Source organism: Cebus imitator, unplaced genomic scaffold (assembly GCF_001604975.1).
Source record: "Cebus imitator isolate Cc_AM_T3 unplaced genomic scaffold, Cebus_imitator-1.0 Scaffold42, whole genome shotgun sequence".
Taxonomy (NCBI): Eukaryota; Metazoa; Chordata; class Mammalia; order Primates; family Cebidae; genus Cebus; species Cebus imitator.
In genome coordinates, this window is record NW_016107357.1 from 8,880,450 (window position 1) to 8,894,335 (window position 13,886).

The following is a 13,886-nucleotide window of genomic DNA, read 5'->3' on the forward strand; positions in this document are numbered from 1 at the left end:
TTTGAGACAGAGTCTCGCTTTGTCGCCCAGGCTGGAATGCAGTGGTGCATTCGTGGCTCTCTGTAACCTCTGCCTCCCGGGCTCAAGTAATTCTCATGGCTCAGCCTCTTGAATAGCTAGGATTACAGGCATGCGCCACCATGCCTGGTTACATTTTGTATTTTTAGTAGAGATGCGGTTTCACCACGTTGGCCAGGCTGGTCTTGAACTCCTTACCTCAAGTGATCCGCCTGCCTTGGCCTCCCAGAGTGGCCTTTTTTTTTGTTTTTTTTTAAACAGGGTCTTGTCCTGTTGCCCTGGCTGGAGTGCAGTGATGCAATCATGGCTCACTACAGACTCAACCTCCTGGGCTCAAGTGATCCTCCCTCATCAGCATTCTGAGTAGCTACTGGGACTACAGGTGAGCCACCACACCTGGCTATTTTTTGTAGAGATGAGGTTTCATCATGCTGACCTGGCTGGTCTGGAACTCCTAGGTTCAAGTGATCCACCTGCCTTATCTTGGATGAGACTTTGGACTGTAGACATTCGAGTTAATGCTGCCGTGTTGGTTAGGCCAGTCTCGAACTCCTGACCTCCTGATCCGCCCGCCTCAGCCTCCCAAAGTGCTGGGATAACAGGTGTGAGCCACCGCACCCGGCTGTAAGTCTACTTATTATATGGCAGAGGCTTCCTGCACAAGCTCTCTTTGCCTGCTGCCATCCATGTATGGTGTGACTCGCTCCTCCTTACCTTCCACCATGATTTTGAGACTTCCCCAGCCACATGGAACTGTAAGTCCAATTGAAACTCTTTTGTAAATTGCCAGTCTTGGGTATGTCTTTATCAGCAGTGTGAAAACAGACTAATACAATTGGTTTGGGATTTGCCTGGACAGAGGGGTTTTAAAAATCTTCCCAGGTGGTTCTACTGTATTGCCAAGATTGAGAATCATTAGCTTAAATTATTTAGGATTTACCCTGAGTTGAGAGAGGCAGGGAGTAAATATCAGGAAAGAAATGGGGCCAGGAAGGAGGGAAATGATTGTTGGGACTGGCAAAATAATAGTATCTGCCTCTCTCGTGCATCTTTATCAAAAGTAAAGTATGCTTCATTCATTTTTTCATTGATTCCTTTCCTCTTTCAGCATTTTTTGGGCTTCTACAATGTTCAGGAAATGAGAAATCAAAGGACACTGTTAGCAAATGAGAAGTTATATAGGTCAAATAAAATAGAAAAAGTACACTGCCTCCAGGCAAACACAACCCCAACGCACGAGGCTTGACTAGGGAAGAAGAGGCTGGATTTCAGCCCTCATTCCCGCCTTCGGCTAGGCATCCTCATGCAGAGTGCAAACTCAGCTGTGTAAGAAAGCCAACAGCATCTAAACAGGACACAGGCCCTGCCTGTCAAGACCTCATCATCTGAACCAGGGAAACAACAGGTAAATATACCAACTGCTTTTAATAGTTTAAGATCCATCCTAGGGGTAGCCATAGAGAGTAGAAGGCATCTGGAAGTTATATTGTTAGATTACATTTTATGGTTTTTTCAGGAGACAAATGCTTTTAATTTTTTTAGCCAATTTTCTAACTAGAAAAGTGATTATGTATGCACATATATTTTAAGAGACAGGTTCTCACTCTGCCGCCCAGGCTGAAGTGTAGTGACGTAGTGGGGCGATCATAGCTTCTTGTAGCCTTGCCTTCCTGGGTGCAAGAGATCTTCCCACCTCAGCCTTTTGAGTAGTTTGGACTTCAGGTGCTCACCACCACACCTGGCTAATGTTTTATTTATTTATTTATAGAGATGTGGTCTCACTGTGTTGCCCAGGCTTCTCTTGAACTCTGGGGCTCAAGTGATCCTCCTACCTTGGCCTCTCAAAGTGCTGAGATTACAGGTAGGATCCACTGTGCCTGGCCTTGTGTATCCTTATGTAATGACATCCTACACAGCACTAATTCATTAGAAGGTTTTTTGTTTGTTTTTGTTTTGTTTGTTTTTGAGACAGTCTCACTCTGTCGCCCAGGCTGGAGTGCAGTGTCAACATCTCAGCTCACTGCAACCTCTACCTCTGAGGTTCAAGTGATTCTCGTGCCTCAGTCTCCCAAGCAGGTGGGATTACAGGCATGCGCCACCATGTCCAGCTGATTTTTGTATTTTTAGTAGAGATGGTGTTTCACCATGTTGCCAGGCTGGTCTTAAACTCCTGACCTCAGGTGATCTGCCGGTCTTGGCTTCCTCCAAAGTGCTGGGATTAGAAGGTTATTTGTTGCTGGAAATGTTTGTGTTGTAAATAAACTGCTCGGTATAGTACCATTCGCCTGTAGTCCCAGCTACTTGGGAGGCTGAGGCAGAAGGATCTCTTGAGCCCAGGAGTTGGAGGCCAACCTCGGCAACATAGTGAGAACCAGTCTTTTTTATATCTGTTTTTTTTTTGTTGTTGGTTTGTTTTTGTTTTTTTGTTTTTTGTTTTTTGTTTTTTTGAGACGGAGTTTCGCTCTTGTTACCCAGGCTGGAGTGAAATGGCACAATCTCGGCTCACCGCAACCTCCGCCTCCTGGGTTCAGGCAATTCTCCTGCCCCAGCCTCCTGAGTCGCTGGGATTACAGGCACACGCCACCATGCCCAGCTAATTTTTTGTATTTTTAGTAGAGACGGGGTTTCACCATGTTGACCAGGATGGTCTCGATCTTTTGACCTCGTGATCCACCCGCCTCGGCCTCCCACAGTGCTGGGATTACAGGCTTGAGGCACCGCGCCTGGCCTGTTTTTGTTTTTTAAGACAGGAATTTCCCTCTGTTGCCTAGGCTGGAGTGCAGTGGCGTGATCTCAGCTCACTACAATCTCTGCCTCCTGGGTTCAAGTGATTCTCCTGCCTCAGCCTCCCAAGTAGCTGGGATTACAGACGCACATTGCCACACCCGACTAATTTTTGTATTTTTAGTAGTGACGGGGTTTCACTGTGTTGGCAGGCTGGTCTCAAACTCCTGACCTCAGGTGATCCGCCCACCTCAGCCTCCCAAAGTGCTGAGATTACAGGCATGAGCCATTGCACCCAGGCCCTGTCTTAAAAAATAAAATAATGTTTAAAAATTTAAATGCTAAAAAAACCAAAAAACAAAAAACAAAACTTTTCACAGTGTTTGTTAAAACCCATTCTGTTCCCTGTTCTGAGAGTACTGAGGATGGATGCATCTCAGCCAGGGAGAGCCAGCGGTACAGCCCACCCAGAGCCACTGAGCCCAAGGAAGTGCGGCAATGGCACAGCTCTCAGCCAATGAGTCTCCTGTGCGTTCTGTCTGGTTGCGTGAGTTCCGTGACGCTCTGGCTTCTCTTTTTGCATTTATCTTGGTTCTGGCAAGTAGTTCTGACCCACGAAGGCTGGCTGTAGAAGTTATAGGGCTGGAACTATTTTAGAGAAGCGAAGGGAAAATATGTTGGATTTTAACAGAGACTGAAAGGGCTTGCAAGGAAACAGTCCAAGACAAGAGAGATTGGCAGGTGGGTGAGGACTGAGGGAGTCCTCTGACTTCATGAAGGAAATCAGAGATGTCACTGCCCCTCAGGGAAACTGACAGGAAGAATTGTGGCTTCGAGTATGATATGATTTGACTCTGTGTTCCCACCCAAATCTCAATTGTACTCCCATAATTCCTACATGTTGTGAGAGGTACCTGGTGGGAGGTAATTTGAAACTTGGGGGCGGTTTCCCCTGTACTGTTCTTGTGGTAGTGAATAAGTCTCACAAGATCTGATGGGTTTATCATCAGGCATTTCCACTTTTGCTTCTTCCTCATTTTTCTCTTGCCACCACCATGTAAGAAGTGCCTTTCACCTCCTGCTGTGATTCTGAGGCCTCCCCAGCCATGTGGAACTCTAAGTCCAATAAAACTGCTTTTTCTTCCCAGTATCGGGTATGTCTTTATCAGCAGTGTGAAAACGGACTAATACAAAGCATGTCCATGACCTCAGGAGATTTGGAGAGAAAGGAGGAGCAACTGGCAGTGGCTAATGCCCCGAACACCAGCAGGGACTACCCAGAACCGATTTGCCTAATGTTCCGATTTCCAGAAGTGCTAAACAGAATATGCTCTATCTTTGCCAGCAAATACTTTCAGAGTAGCAAGAATTAGTTCAGTCAGTTAACAGGAGTTTAAAGAGAAAAAAGCAAGGGGCTGGCACGGTGGCTCACACCTGTAATCCTAGCACTTTGGGAGGCCAAGGCAGGCAGATCACCTGAGGCCTGGAGTTCGAGACCAGCCTGGCCAACATGGTGATGCCCCGTCTGTACTAAAAATACAAAAACTATCCAGGTGTGGTGGTGCACACGTGTAGTCCCAGCTACTTGGGAAGCTGAAGTAGGGGAATCGCTTGAACCTGGGAGGCAGAAGTTGCAGTGAGCCGAGATTGTGCCACTGCACTTCAGCCTGGGGACAGAGTGAGACTCCATCTCAAAACAAACAAACAAAAAAAGCGAGGCATAGAAAAGCTAAGTCTTGGTAGGGACTGGGAAGCTGGAAAGGAAATTTGAAAAAAACACAGGTCACCTGCCACACAGATGGGAGCTGGAGTAGTAGATTTGGGCTCCATATAAAATACATTTTTCATTTAACCACAAACTGAATGACCTTATAAGGTATGATTATTAGAATTATTCAAGCTGTGTTGGTTTGATCAATCCTTAAGGAAGCCATGCAAAAAAGTTATACATGGGCTAGAAGGCTGGCCTAGATCTAGGGTTCTTACCCCTGAGGCCCCAAAGAAAGGTAAAGTCCTGGCTGGGCGTAGTAGCTCACTCCTATAATCCCAGCAGTTTGGGCGGCCAAGGCAGGTGGATCACTTGAGGCCTGGAGGTTAAGACCAGCCTGGCCAACATGGTGAAACCCTGTCTCTACTGAAAATACAAAAAATTAGCTGGGTGTGGTGGTGCACGCCTGTAATCCCAGCTACTCAGGAGGCTGAGGCAGGAGAATTACTTGAACCTGGGAGGTGGAGGTTGCAGTGAGCCGAGATCGTGCCACTGCACTCCAGCCTGGGTGACAGAGCGAGACTCCTTCTCTAAAAAAATAAGTAAGTAAAAAGAGGGCAACGAGGAAGCCTTTTACGACGAGTTTGTTAGAGGCAAGTTACTGACTACAGCCTTCACTGAAGGGAGAGGACCTGGCTTCCACAGGTTTTTTGTTTTTGTTTTGTTTTTCAACCCCTCTCCCCTGCTTCCACCATTTGAGGAGAGAATCATCGAAGAATCTGTGGACATATTTGAAAACCAGCAAGCCTATACACAACACAATTCTACACATTAGGTTCAGTGTCTCACACTCCAGAGTCCGCCCATGGAATCCCTAAATTAAATACCCCTAAGGTTCCTTCCAGCTCCAACAGATAAAACATAGTAACTTCTGATCAAGATGTCTCCAAGGACAGGTAAAAACGAACAAAGCAGCAAAGCCTCAGGATTCTATCTGTAGTCCCTGCGTTCACATGACACCTTCCTTTCCTCCTCCTCCTGGGCTTTCCATCCAAGGTCCTTGCAACTTACTGTGTCACTGGATTTCATTCCAAAGCAGGACTGAGGGGCTGACATTTACGCATGAGCCTTGAGACTCCACTTCAGGAGAAAGATTAGCTGAGGTTTCAAGACGCCCCCACTCCCACCATTTAGACTTCATGCAAGTAGCACCGACAGTAATACTGCAGGTAAAGGTAGTTCTTGAAAATGGGCTACAGCCAGGTTCAGCGATGCATCGACTCATGGATGCTGCGGGCTGATTCCCTGAGGCTTTAATTTCAGTCCATTCATTTATTTGCTTTCCATTAATCATGAGCAATATCCCCCTGGAATGGTGGTCCTAAGAGGGTTCTTGGAAAAAGAAATTAGAGTCCATTTGATTTTTTAACTTAGTTCTCAAGATTTTCTGGAGAATCATTTCTCGGTAGTGATTTTCTGTTTTCAAAATGGAGAGGGAGGTGCTTCTGGGTGTAAAATGGCTTCCTCAATCCAGCGCTTTGATGGATCAAAGGAGGGAGACAGTAATAGCTGTATTTGGTGACCCGCCTTTGAAGCTCAGGCGATCTCAGCTGAGCACTTAGGGAAAAATACCGATGGAGCAGAATGTTTTTAAAAACAGGGCCCAGGCATTTTTCCCGGCCTGGAAATGCTGCCAGTTTCACTTCTTGCCATCCCTTTGATCACCTTTGGAACAAGCAGGGGCTGTGAAGAAAGCAGTCAGGCTCAGGCACTGCGTCCCTTTCCTTAGAAGTCCGAGTGTTACTGGGAGGTGCTGACCAAATGGCGTCTGTGTGATGGGTGGTGGGGGCCTCCCTTCCTGGGGCCTCTCAGGATGGGAGAGGACAGTGCTTGCGGTGTGAAGGCACTGTGGAAGAGGAACCATGAGCCCACTCTTGGGTTAGAGAGACGACCTGTGAGTCTCTCACACATGGGCAATGAAACCTCCGTATCCTGACGCCCGGGGCTCACCCGCTGCGGGCCCCATTTATCACCCAAGGGTGCAAGGAAAAGACAGAGCACAGCATAGCCAGGCGGGTTCATTTCACAAATGGGGCCTGAAAGAAGGAGGTGCTGGGGCTTATATATTTAACAGCCAGGGTCTCACTCTGTCACCCGGGCAGTGGTGCAGACACGGCTCACTGCAGACTTGACCTCCTGGGCTCAAGCAATTCTACTGCCTCAGCCTCCCGAGTAGCTGGGACTTAACGGTCTGTGCCATCATGCCTGGCTAATTTCTCTCTCTTCTTTCTTTCTCTTTCTCTCTCTTTCTTCATCTCTCTCTCTCTCTTCCTTCCTTCCTTTTTCTTTCTCTCTCTCTCTCTTTCTTTTTTGAGATGGAGTCTCGCTCAATTGCTCAGGCTGGAGTGCAGTGGTGCAATCTCAGCTCACTGCAACTTTTTGCCTCCCAGGTTCAAGCAATTCTCGTGCCTCAGCCTCCCGGGTAGCTGGGACTACAGGCGCACACTATCACACTCAGCTAATTTTTGGTATTTTTAGTAGAGACGGGGTTTCCCCGGGTTGCCCAGGCTGGTCTCGAACTCCTGAGCTCAAGTGATCCGCCTGCCTCAGACTCCCAAAGTGCTAGGATTACAAGCATGAGTCACGGAGCCTGGCCTCGGGCTAATTTTTTTTTTAATGTTTTTATTTTTTGTAGAGACAGGGTCTCGCTATGTTACCAGGCTGGTCTCAAATTTCTGGCCTCAAGCCATCTTCCTGCCTCAGCCTCCCAGTGCTGGGATTCAGGCCGGAGCCAGCACTGTACTTGGCGAGGTCCCGCGTTCTAAAGCCGCCTTCTCCGGGTTCACTGAGGGTGTGGGGTTGTGCTGGGGACGCCACCCTGAACGCTGCGCTCCCCAGGCCCACCCTGCATCCTTCTCACTGTGGGAGGCCCTGGCCCCGGCCTCCACCCACGCTTCCCCTCCAGGCCTGTGGCCTGGGGCCAGAGTCCCCTGCTTCCCCTTACGGCTGCTGTTAAAGGCAAATCAACAGACCCTTTTACAACTGCAGTTTTCCTGCTCGTTGCTACGGGGGGCAGGCAGCTGTTAGCATCAGCCAGCGCGCGCTCCTGCCGGCGCAGCGTTCCCGGGCGTCTTCAGTCGGGCAGCGGTTTCCCGATTTCCGCGCCTCGGAGCCCACCTTTGGCCAAGGGGAACTTCTCCTCCACAAAACCCGGCGTCTTAGTCACAAATGACAGTCAGCACTTTGGAAGTGATTCAAGCAGAAAAATGCATGCAGCTTTGTTTCTCCCCAGCGGGGAATTATGCTCCGCCAGGGGACGAGGCCGGAGGGAGAAAGTTTCCTGGGAAGCTGAGGCCAGCAGCAGTCTTTCAGCCGGGCGTTCTGGGAGGTAACCAGTACTGGCACCGAGCTTGGCAGCCTCGATGTGGCCGGTGCATGGAGCCGGAGGAACCAGGAGATGCCTGCTGTGGAGAGGAGGCAGCAGCAGAAGGCACCCCCACGACCCCACGTCCCACGTCCCACGTCCCCACGTCCCCAGCCGTAGTGCCTTTCGTCCTGGGCTGAGAACACCCTCAGTTAACAAGGGGAAAGTGAAGAGACTTAGGGAACGCAGGTCCAGTGCTCATCTGTGGTACACAGCAGGGATAATGAGAGTGTGACAGGAAAATAGAGACTTCCCAATCCTATATATTTTTTTGAGACGGAGTCTCCCTCTGTCACCCACGCTGGAGTGCAGTGGTGCGATCTTGGTTCATTGCAACCTCTGCCTCCCGGGTCAAGCGATTCTCCTGCCTCAGCCTCTCGAGTAGCTGGGATTACAGGTTCCCGCTGCCACACCTGGCTATTTTTTGTATTTTTTTTTTTTTTTTAGTAGAGACAGGGTTTCACCATGTCGGCCAGGATGGTCTCAAACTCCTGACCTCATGATCCACCCACCTTGGCCTCCCAAAGTGCTGGGATTACAGGCGTGAGTTGCTGAGCTGGGCCTCCAATCCTGTTTAAAAGGTTGATGGTTTTTATTATCTGATTGTATAGGCTTATTGTGAAAAAATGTGAAAAACCCCGAAGATAAAAATTACTCTTATGTTTACCACTACAGACTGTTACGTTTCCATTTTGGGGTTTTCTTTTCAATTCTTTTTTTCTAAAATGCATGTTGTTGTTTTTTTCCTCACAAAATCACATCACACTGTATAATACAGATTTACTTTAATTTTAATTTTTTTTTGAGACAAGGTCTCACTCTGTTGCCCAGGCTGAAGTGCAGTGGCATAATCTCGGCTCACTGCAACCTCCGCCTCACTGGTTCAAGCAATTCTCATGCCTCAGCCTCCCGAGTAGCTGGGATTATAGCCACACTGCCACCACACCCAGATAATTTTTGTATTTTTAGTAGAGATGATGTTTTGCCATGTTTGCTAGGCTGGTCTGGAACTCCTGACCTCAAGTGATCCACCCACCTTGGCCTCCCAAAGTGTTGGGATTATAGGCATGAGCCACCATGCCTGGCCTATTTTTATTTAATTTATTTATTTGAGACGGCTTTTGCCCTTGTTGCCCAGGCTAGAGTACAATGGCGCGATCTCAGCTCACCACAACCTCCGCCTCTCGGGTTCAAGCGATTCTCCTGCCTCAGCCTCCTGAGTAGCTGGGCTTACAGGAGCCTGCCACCATGCCCAGCTAATTTTGTATTTTCAGTAGATATGGGTTTTCTCCATGTTGGTCAGGTTGGTCTCAAACTCCCAACCTCAGGTGATCCGCCTGCCTCGGCCTCCCAAAGTGCTGGGATTACAGGTGTGTGCAATCATGCCAAGCCTCTATTTTTATGTTTTGAGACAGGGTCTTGCTCTGTTGCCCAGGCTGGAGTGCAGTGGTGCCATCTCAGCTCACTGCAATCGCCACCTTCCATGCTCAGGTGATCCTCTCACCTCAGCCTCTGGAGTAGCTGGGATTACAGGCATGCACCAACATGGCCGGCTATCTTTTGTACTGTTTGTAGAGAAGGAGTCTCACTGTGTTGCCTAGGCTGGTCTTGACCTCCTGGGTTCAAGTGATCCTCCCATCTCAGCTTCCCAAAATGCTAGGATTACAGGTGAGAGCCACCACGTCTGGCCTGTAATACAGATTTTAAAAAATAAACCTAGCCAGATGCGGTGGTTCAAACCTGTAATCCCAGTACTTTGGGAGGTCGAGGTGGGCGGATCATTAGGTCAGGAGATGGAGACTATCCTGGCCAACATGGTGAAAGCCCCTCTCTACAATAAATAAATGAATGAATAAATAAATAAAAACCTGATTGAACAAATTTGAAATCTTCAGTTTTTTTGTTTTTGTTTTTTTTTTGAGATGAAGCCTCGCTTAGTTGCCCAGGCTGGTGTGCAGTGGTGTGATCTTGGCTAACTGCAACCTCTGCCTTCTGGGTTGGAGCAGTTCTCCTGCCTCAGCCTCCAGATGCGACTACAAGTGTATGCCACCATGCCTGGCTAGTTTTTGTATTTTTTTTTTAGTGGAGATGGGGTTTCACCATGTTGGCCAGGCTGGTCTTGAACTCCTGCTGGGATTACAGGAGTGAGCCAGGACGCCCGGCCTAAATCTCTAGATTTTTTCAAATTAATCTATGTATGCATAGTGTGACAAGCAAGTGCTGTAGTTGAAAGGTTTAAAATAGAATTGGGCGAGGGGGCGCAGAGTCGGGGCGCAGAGTCTGGGCGCGGTGGCTCACGCCTGTAATCCCAGCACTTTGGGAGGCCGAAGCAGGCGGATCACCTGAGGTCAGGAGTTTGAGACCAGCCTGGCCAACATGGTGAAACCCTGTCTCTGCTAAAAATACAAAAACTAGCCGGGCGTGGTGGTGCACGCCTGTAGTCCCAGCTACTCGGGAGGCTGAGGCAGGAGAATTGCTTGAACCTGGGAGGCAGAGGTTGTAGTGAGCCGAGATTGTGCCACTGCACTCCAGCCTGGGCAACAGAGCGAGACTCTGTCTCAATGAAAATAATAAATAATAAAATGGAACAAAGGCTGGGCGTGATGGCTCACAGCACCTCGGAGGGCTGAGGTGGAAGGATCCCGTGAGTCCAGGAGAGACCCCTCCCATCCCCCATGTGCTGCACACACTGTCAAGGCTCGTGGATGGAGAAGACCCCCCAGCTGGACTGATTCAAGTAAAGAGGAAGCTTTATGAGAAAGTGACGAAGGCTGTGAGTATCCAAAGGAAAGAAGGGGAGGATCAGGTCTGTGGGAAACAGGGAGCGGAAGCAGAAAGTTGCCATCTTCTCTCCCCTGAGGTGGGAGGGGCATGGCCTCTGGAGAGCTGCTCACTCTCTTCTTCTTCCCTTTGACGACTTCCACCAGCTCGCTGTGCAGAGTCTAACTTGGTCCACATGTGACATCTTAGCTCTAATTTTTACCACTGAGAGGCAGGAGTTACTTTTTTCTTGAATGGCATTTAAAATCAACTTTTATTTATTAAGGTGTAATTTATCTTCAGTAAGCTATCTAATGTGTGCGACCCAATGGATTTGACATAATCGACAAGCACATTTCTGTCAGCCCTGAAAACAGTCCCTAGAGGTGCAACAATTTTTTCTTTGTACAGATTGCTGGCGTATTGCTTGCTGGTTTTGGGTTAGATGAAGGGAGCTGTCACTTGATCCACTCACTAAGCAGGGGTCAGGCAAGGAAATGCCTATCTAAACAGTCACCTTCTACCTATGTGACCTTGGCAGGTTAGTCCCGCTGTGCCTCAGTTTCCCATATGTAGACTGAATCATAATATCCCTCATATTGTTGGTGTGAGGATGAAATTTTAAAATGTGCAACGGAATGTTAAAATCATAGTTGTGGCCGAGCACAGTGGCTCATGCTTGTAATCTCAGAACTTTGGGAGGCTGAGAAGGACTGCTTGGACCCAGGAGTTCAAAACCAGCCTGGTCAACATAGTGAGACCCCGTGTCTACAAACAAAAAAATTAAAATTAGCGAGGTGTGGTGGCATGCAACTCTACAGCTACTGGGGAGGCTGAGGCAGGAGGCTCACTTAAGTCCTGGAAATTGAGGCTGCAGTGAGCCAAGACGGTACCACTGCACTCCAGCCTGGGCAACAGAGAAAGACCCTGTCCCCCCAAAAAAGAAAAAAAATTGAAGTTTTAAGGGGGACTTCAAGATAAAATATGTGAAAAGGAAATGTTCTGTGAAGAGCTCCATGATTTCTGGAAGCTTCAGCTAGGTTAGGGATACAAACGTGGTCAGAGTGTGGAGCGGGAGGAAGCATTTCCTAAGAAGGCTATCCTAGGCCAAGAGCCCATGCTTTCCCCAACTGAGGGGAAGGGACTGACTTATCTCCTTGGAGTTTATTGGTAACCCCTCAACTGGGGGTGTGGTGATCCAGGGTCAGCCCCCTCCTCTTGGAGACGCAAGACTTAACTGCTTTTCGGGGAGCAACTGCAGAGCTGCGTGGGGACTGGCCAACTTCCCAGAGATAGTCAAGATCAGGATATGTGAGTCCTGTGGACCAGGTGTGGGTGTCCAGTGGGAGAGAGCCGGGTCTTGTTCAATGGGGAGCCCAGCAGCAGGGAGCTGGAGTAAGTGCCTGACCACTAAGAACTGCACAGGGGGCTACCGCAGCAGGCGCCTGCCTGGTTTAAGGGAATGCCTTCTCAGGGGGCCAGCAGGGATCCCCTGAAAAGCTGATAAACGTATCCTGAGGAAGAGCCAGTGCCACATGCCTGCCAGAGCTAGATTAACCGGGTGCCAGTGCAGGGAAGTCCTTTCCTATCCTCCAGAAGCTCCCTCCCTTCACCTTCCCTGAAACTGCCTAGAAAGCAGGACGGGAAGAGGAGAGGCTGAGAAACAGAGGAGAAAGCACCCACTTCCCTTTCCTACTGCAGGCCTCCAGCCCAGGGAGGGAGAAATGTTAATGCTAAATCAAGTTCAGAGATTTGTTTGTTATCATGGACTAGACATCCCAATTACTGAGCTGGAACTGTGAATCTGAGAGTGAACAGGGGAAACTGTCTATCCCAGAAGGAAAGGCCTGCGGAATTTTCTTCCAGTGGTAGGGGAAGGTGTCCCCTCTGAACAAATTTAAAGAGCAGTGGGAGAAAAGTAAATGGTTTGATCACAAGTTGTGTTTGTTCAACATAAGGTAGATGAGACGTGTTTTCCTGAGTGTCCATTAGTTTAGCAGAGGTGTCATGCATTTCCTCAGTGCTGTCACAAGCCAGGGCCTGGCACCAGTGACCAATGCAGCGAGCCAAGATTGCGGGAGACCCCGAGAAGACCACAGAGGTTCACTGGGCTCGTCCTTAGGGAGTTGCTAACCCTGCCCCAGAGATCTCAGAGGTCATCACAGGCCGTTGGGGCTGGTCCTGCTATCCCGGGCACTACCACCATGGCTGCCCATCCTACGAGGGAATGGACTTGCCACCAGTATAACTGGAATCTAGTAACTGCTCAGGCAAAGGATTGTGGCCCCAGACAAGGAAGACAGGACCATCCCGTGGGTAAAAACACAAGTGCACAGCGAAAAGACAAGCTAAGGAGGAAAAAAATAATTCAGTTGTTAGACAGTGACCTCCGCAGTGTCATCGAATGAGCCTGTGAGATGATCACTAACTACCACCATTTAAAATATTCCGGGCAACCGTTTCTATTTCTGTGATGGTTTCCATCTTTCTTCACGAAATCAAAGAACATTAAGCAGCTAAGGGAGCCTTAGTGATGATGTGCTGCTGCGGTTCTGTTTTTATTTCTTTTTTGAGACAGAGTCTTGCTTTGTTGCCTAGGCTGGAGTGCAGTGGCACAACCTTGGCTCACGGCAACCACTGCCTCCCAGGTTCAAGTGATTCTCCTGCCTCAGCCTCCCGAGTAGCTGGGATTACAGGCACTTGCCACTACACCTGGCTAATTTTTGTATTTTTAGGAGGCATGGGGTTTCACCATGTTGGCCAGGCTGGTCTTGAACTTTTGACCTTGTGATCTGTCCGCCTCGGCCTCCCAAAGTCCTTGGGATTACAGGCGTGAGCCACTGCACTAGGCCTGCAACTGCACTTCTAAAGTCCTTAAGCTCATGGGCTGCTGAGAATCTGATTGGCATATGGACCCACTACCCACAAGAGTGCCTGTGTCTCAGCTTCTGTGCACAATTTCCAGGGCATGACATGCTCCCAGGCATTTTTCAGTCCCTTTGTCTTTACTGACAGCCTGCACCTGTGCCTGATACTCTATGTCCAGCCTTGCTGCAGCTGTGGGGCACGGGCATGTGCTCTAACCCCTAGGCAATGAGATTAGGCTACTGGGAACAATGGAGAAAAGTTTTTCGCGGCCGGGCACGGTGGCTCAAGCCTGTAATCCCAGCACTTTGGGAGGCCAAGGCGGGTGGATCACGAGGCCAAGAGATCGAGACCATCCTGGTCAACATGGTGAAACCCCGTCTCTAC

General features: G+C 49.0%; 1 pseudogene; it reads right to left on the reverse strand.

Annotated features, from left to right (window-relative positions):
* The window catches only part of LOC119470844, a 23,137-nt pseudogene extending 10,287 nt beyond the window's left edge, over nucleotides 1–12,850 (reverse strand).
* Nucleotides 12,851–13,886: the final 1,036 nt, after the last annotated feature.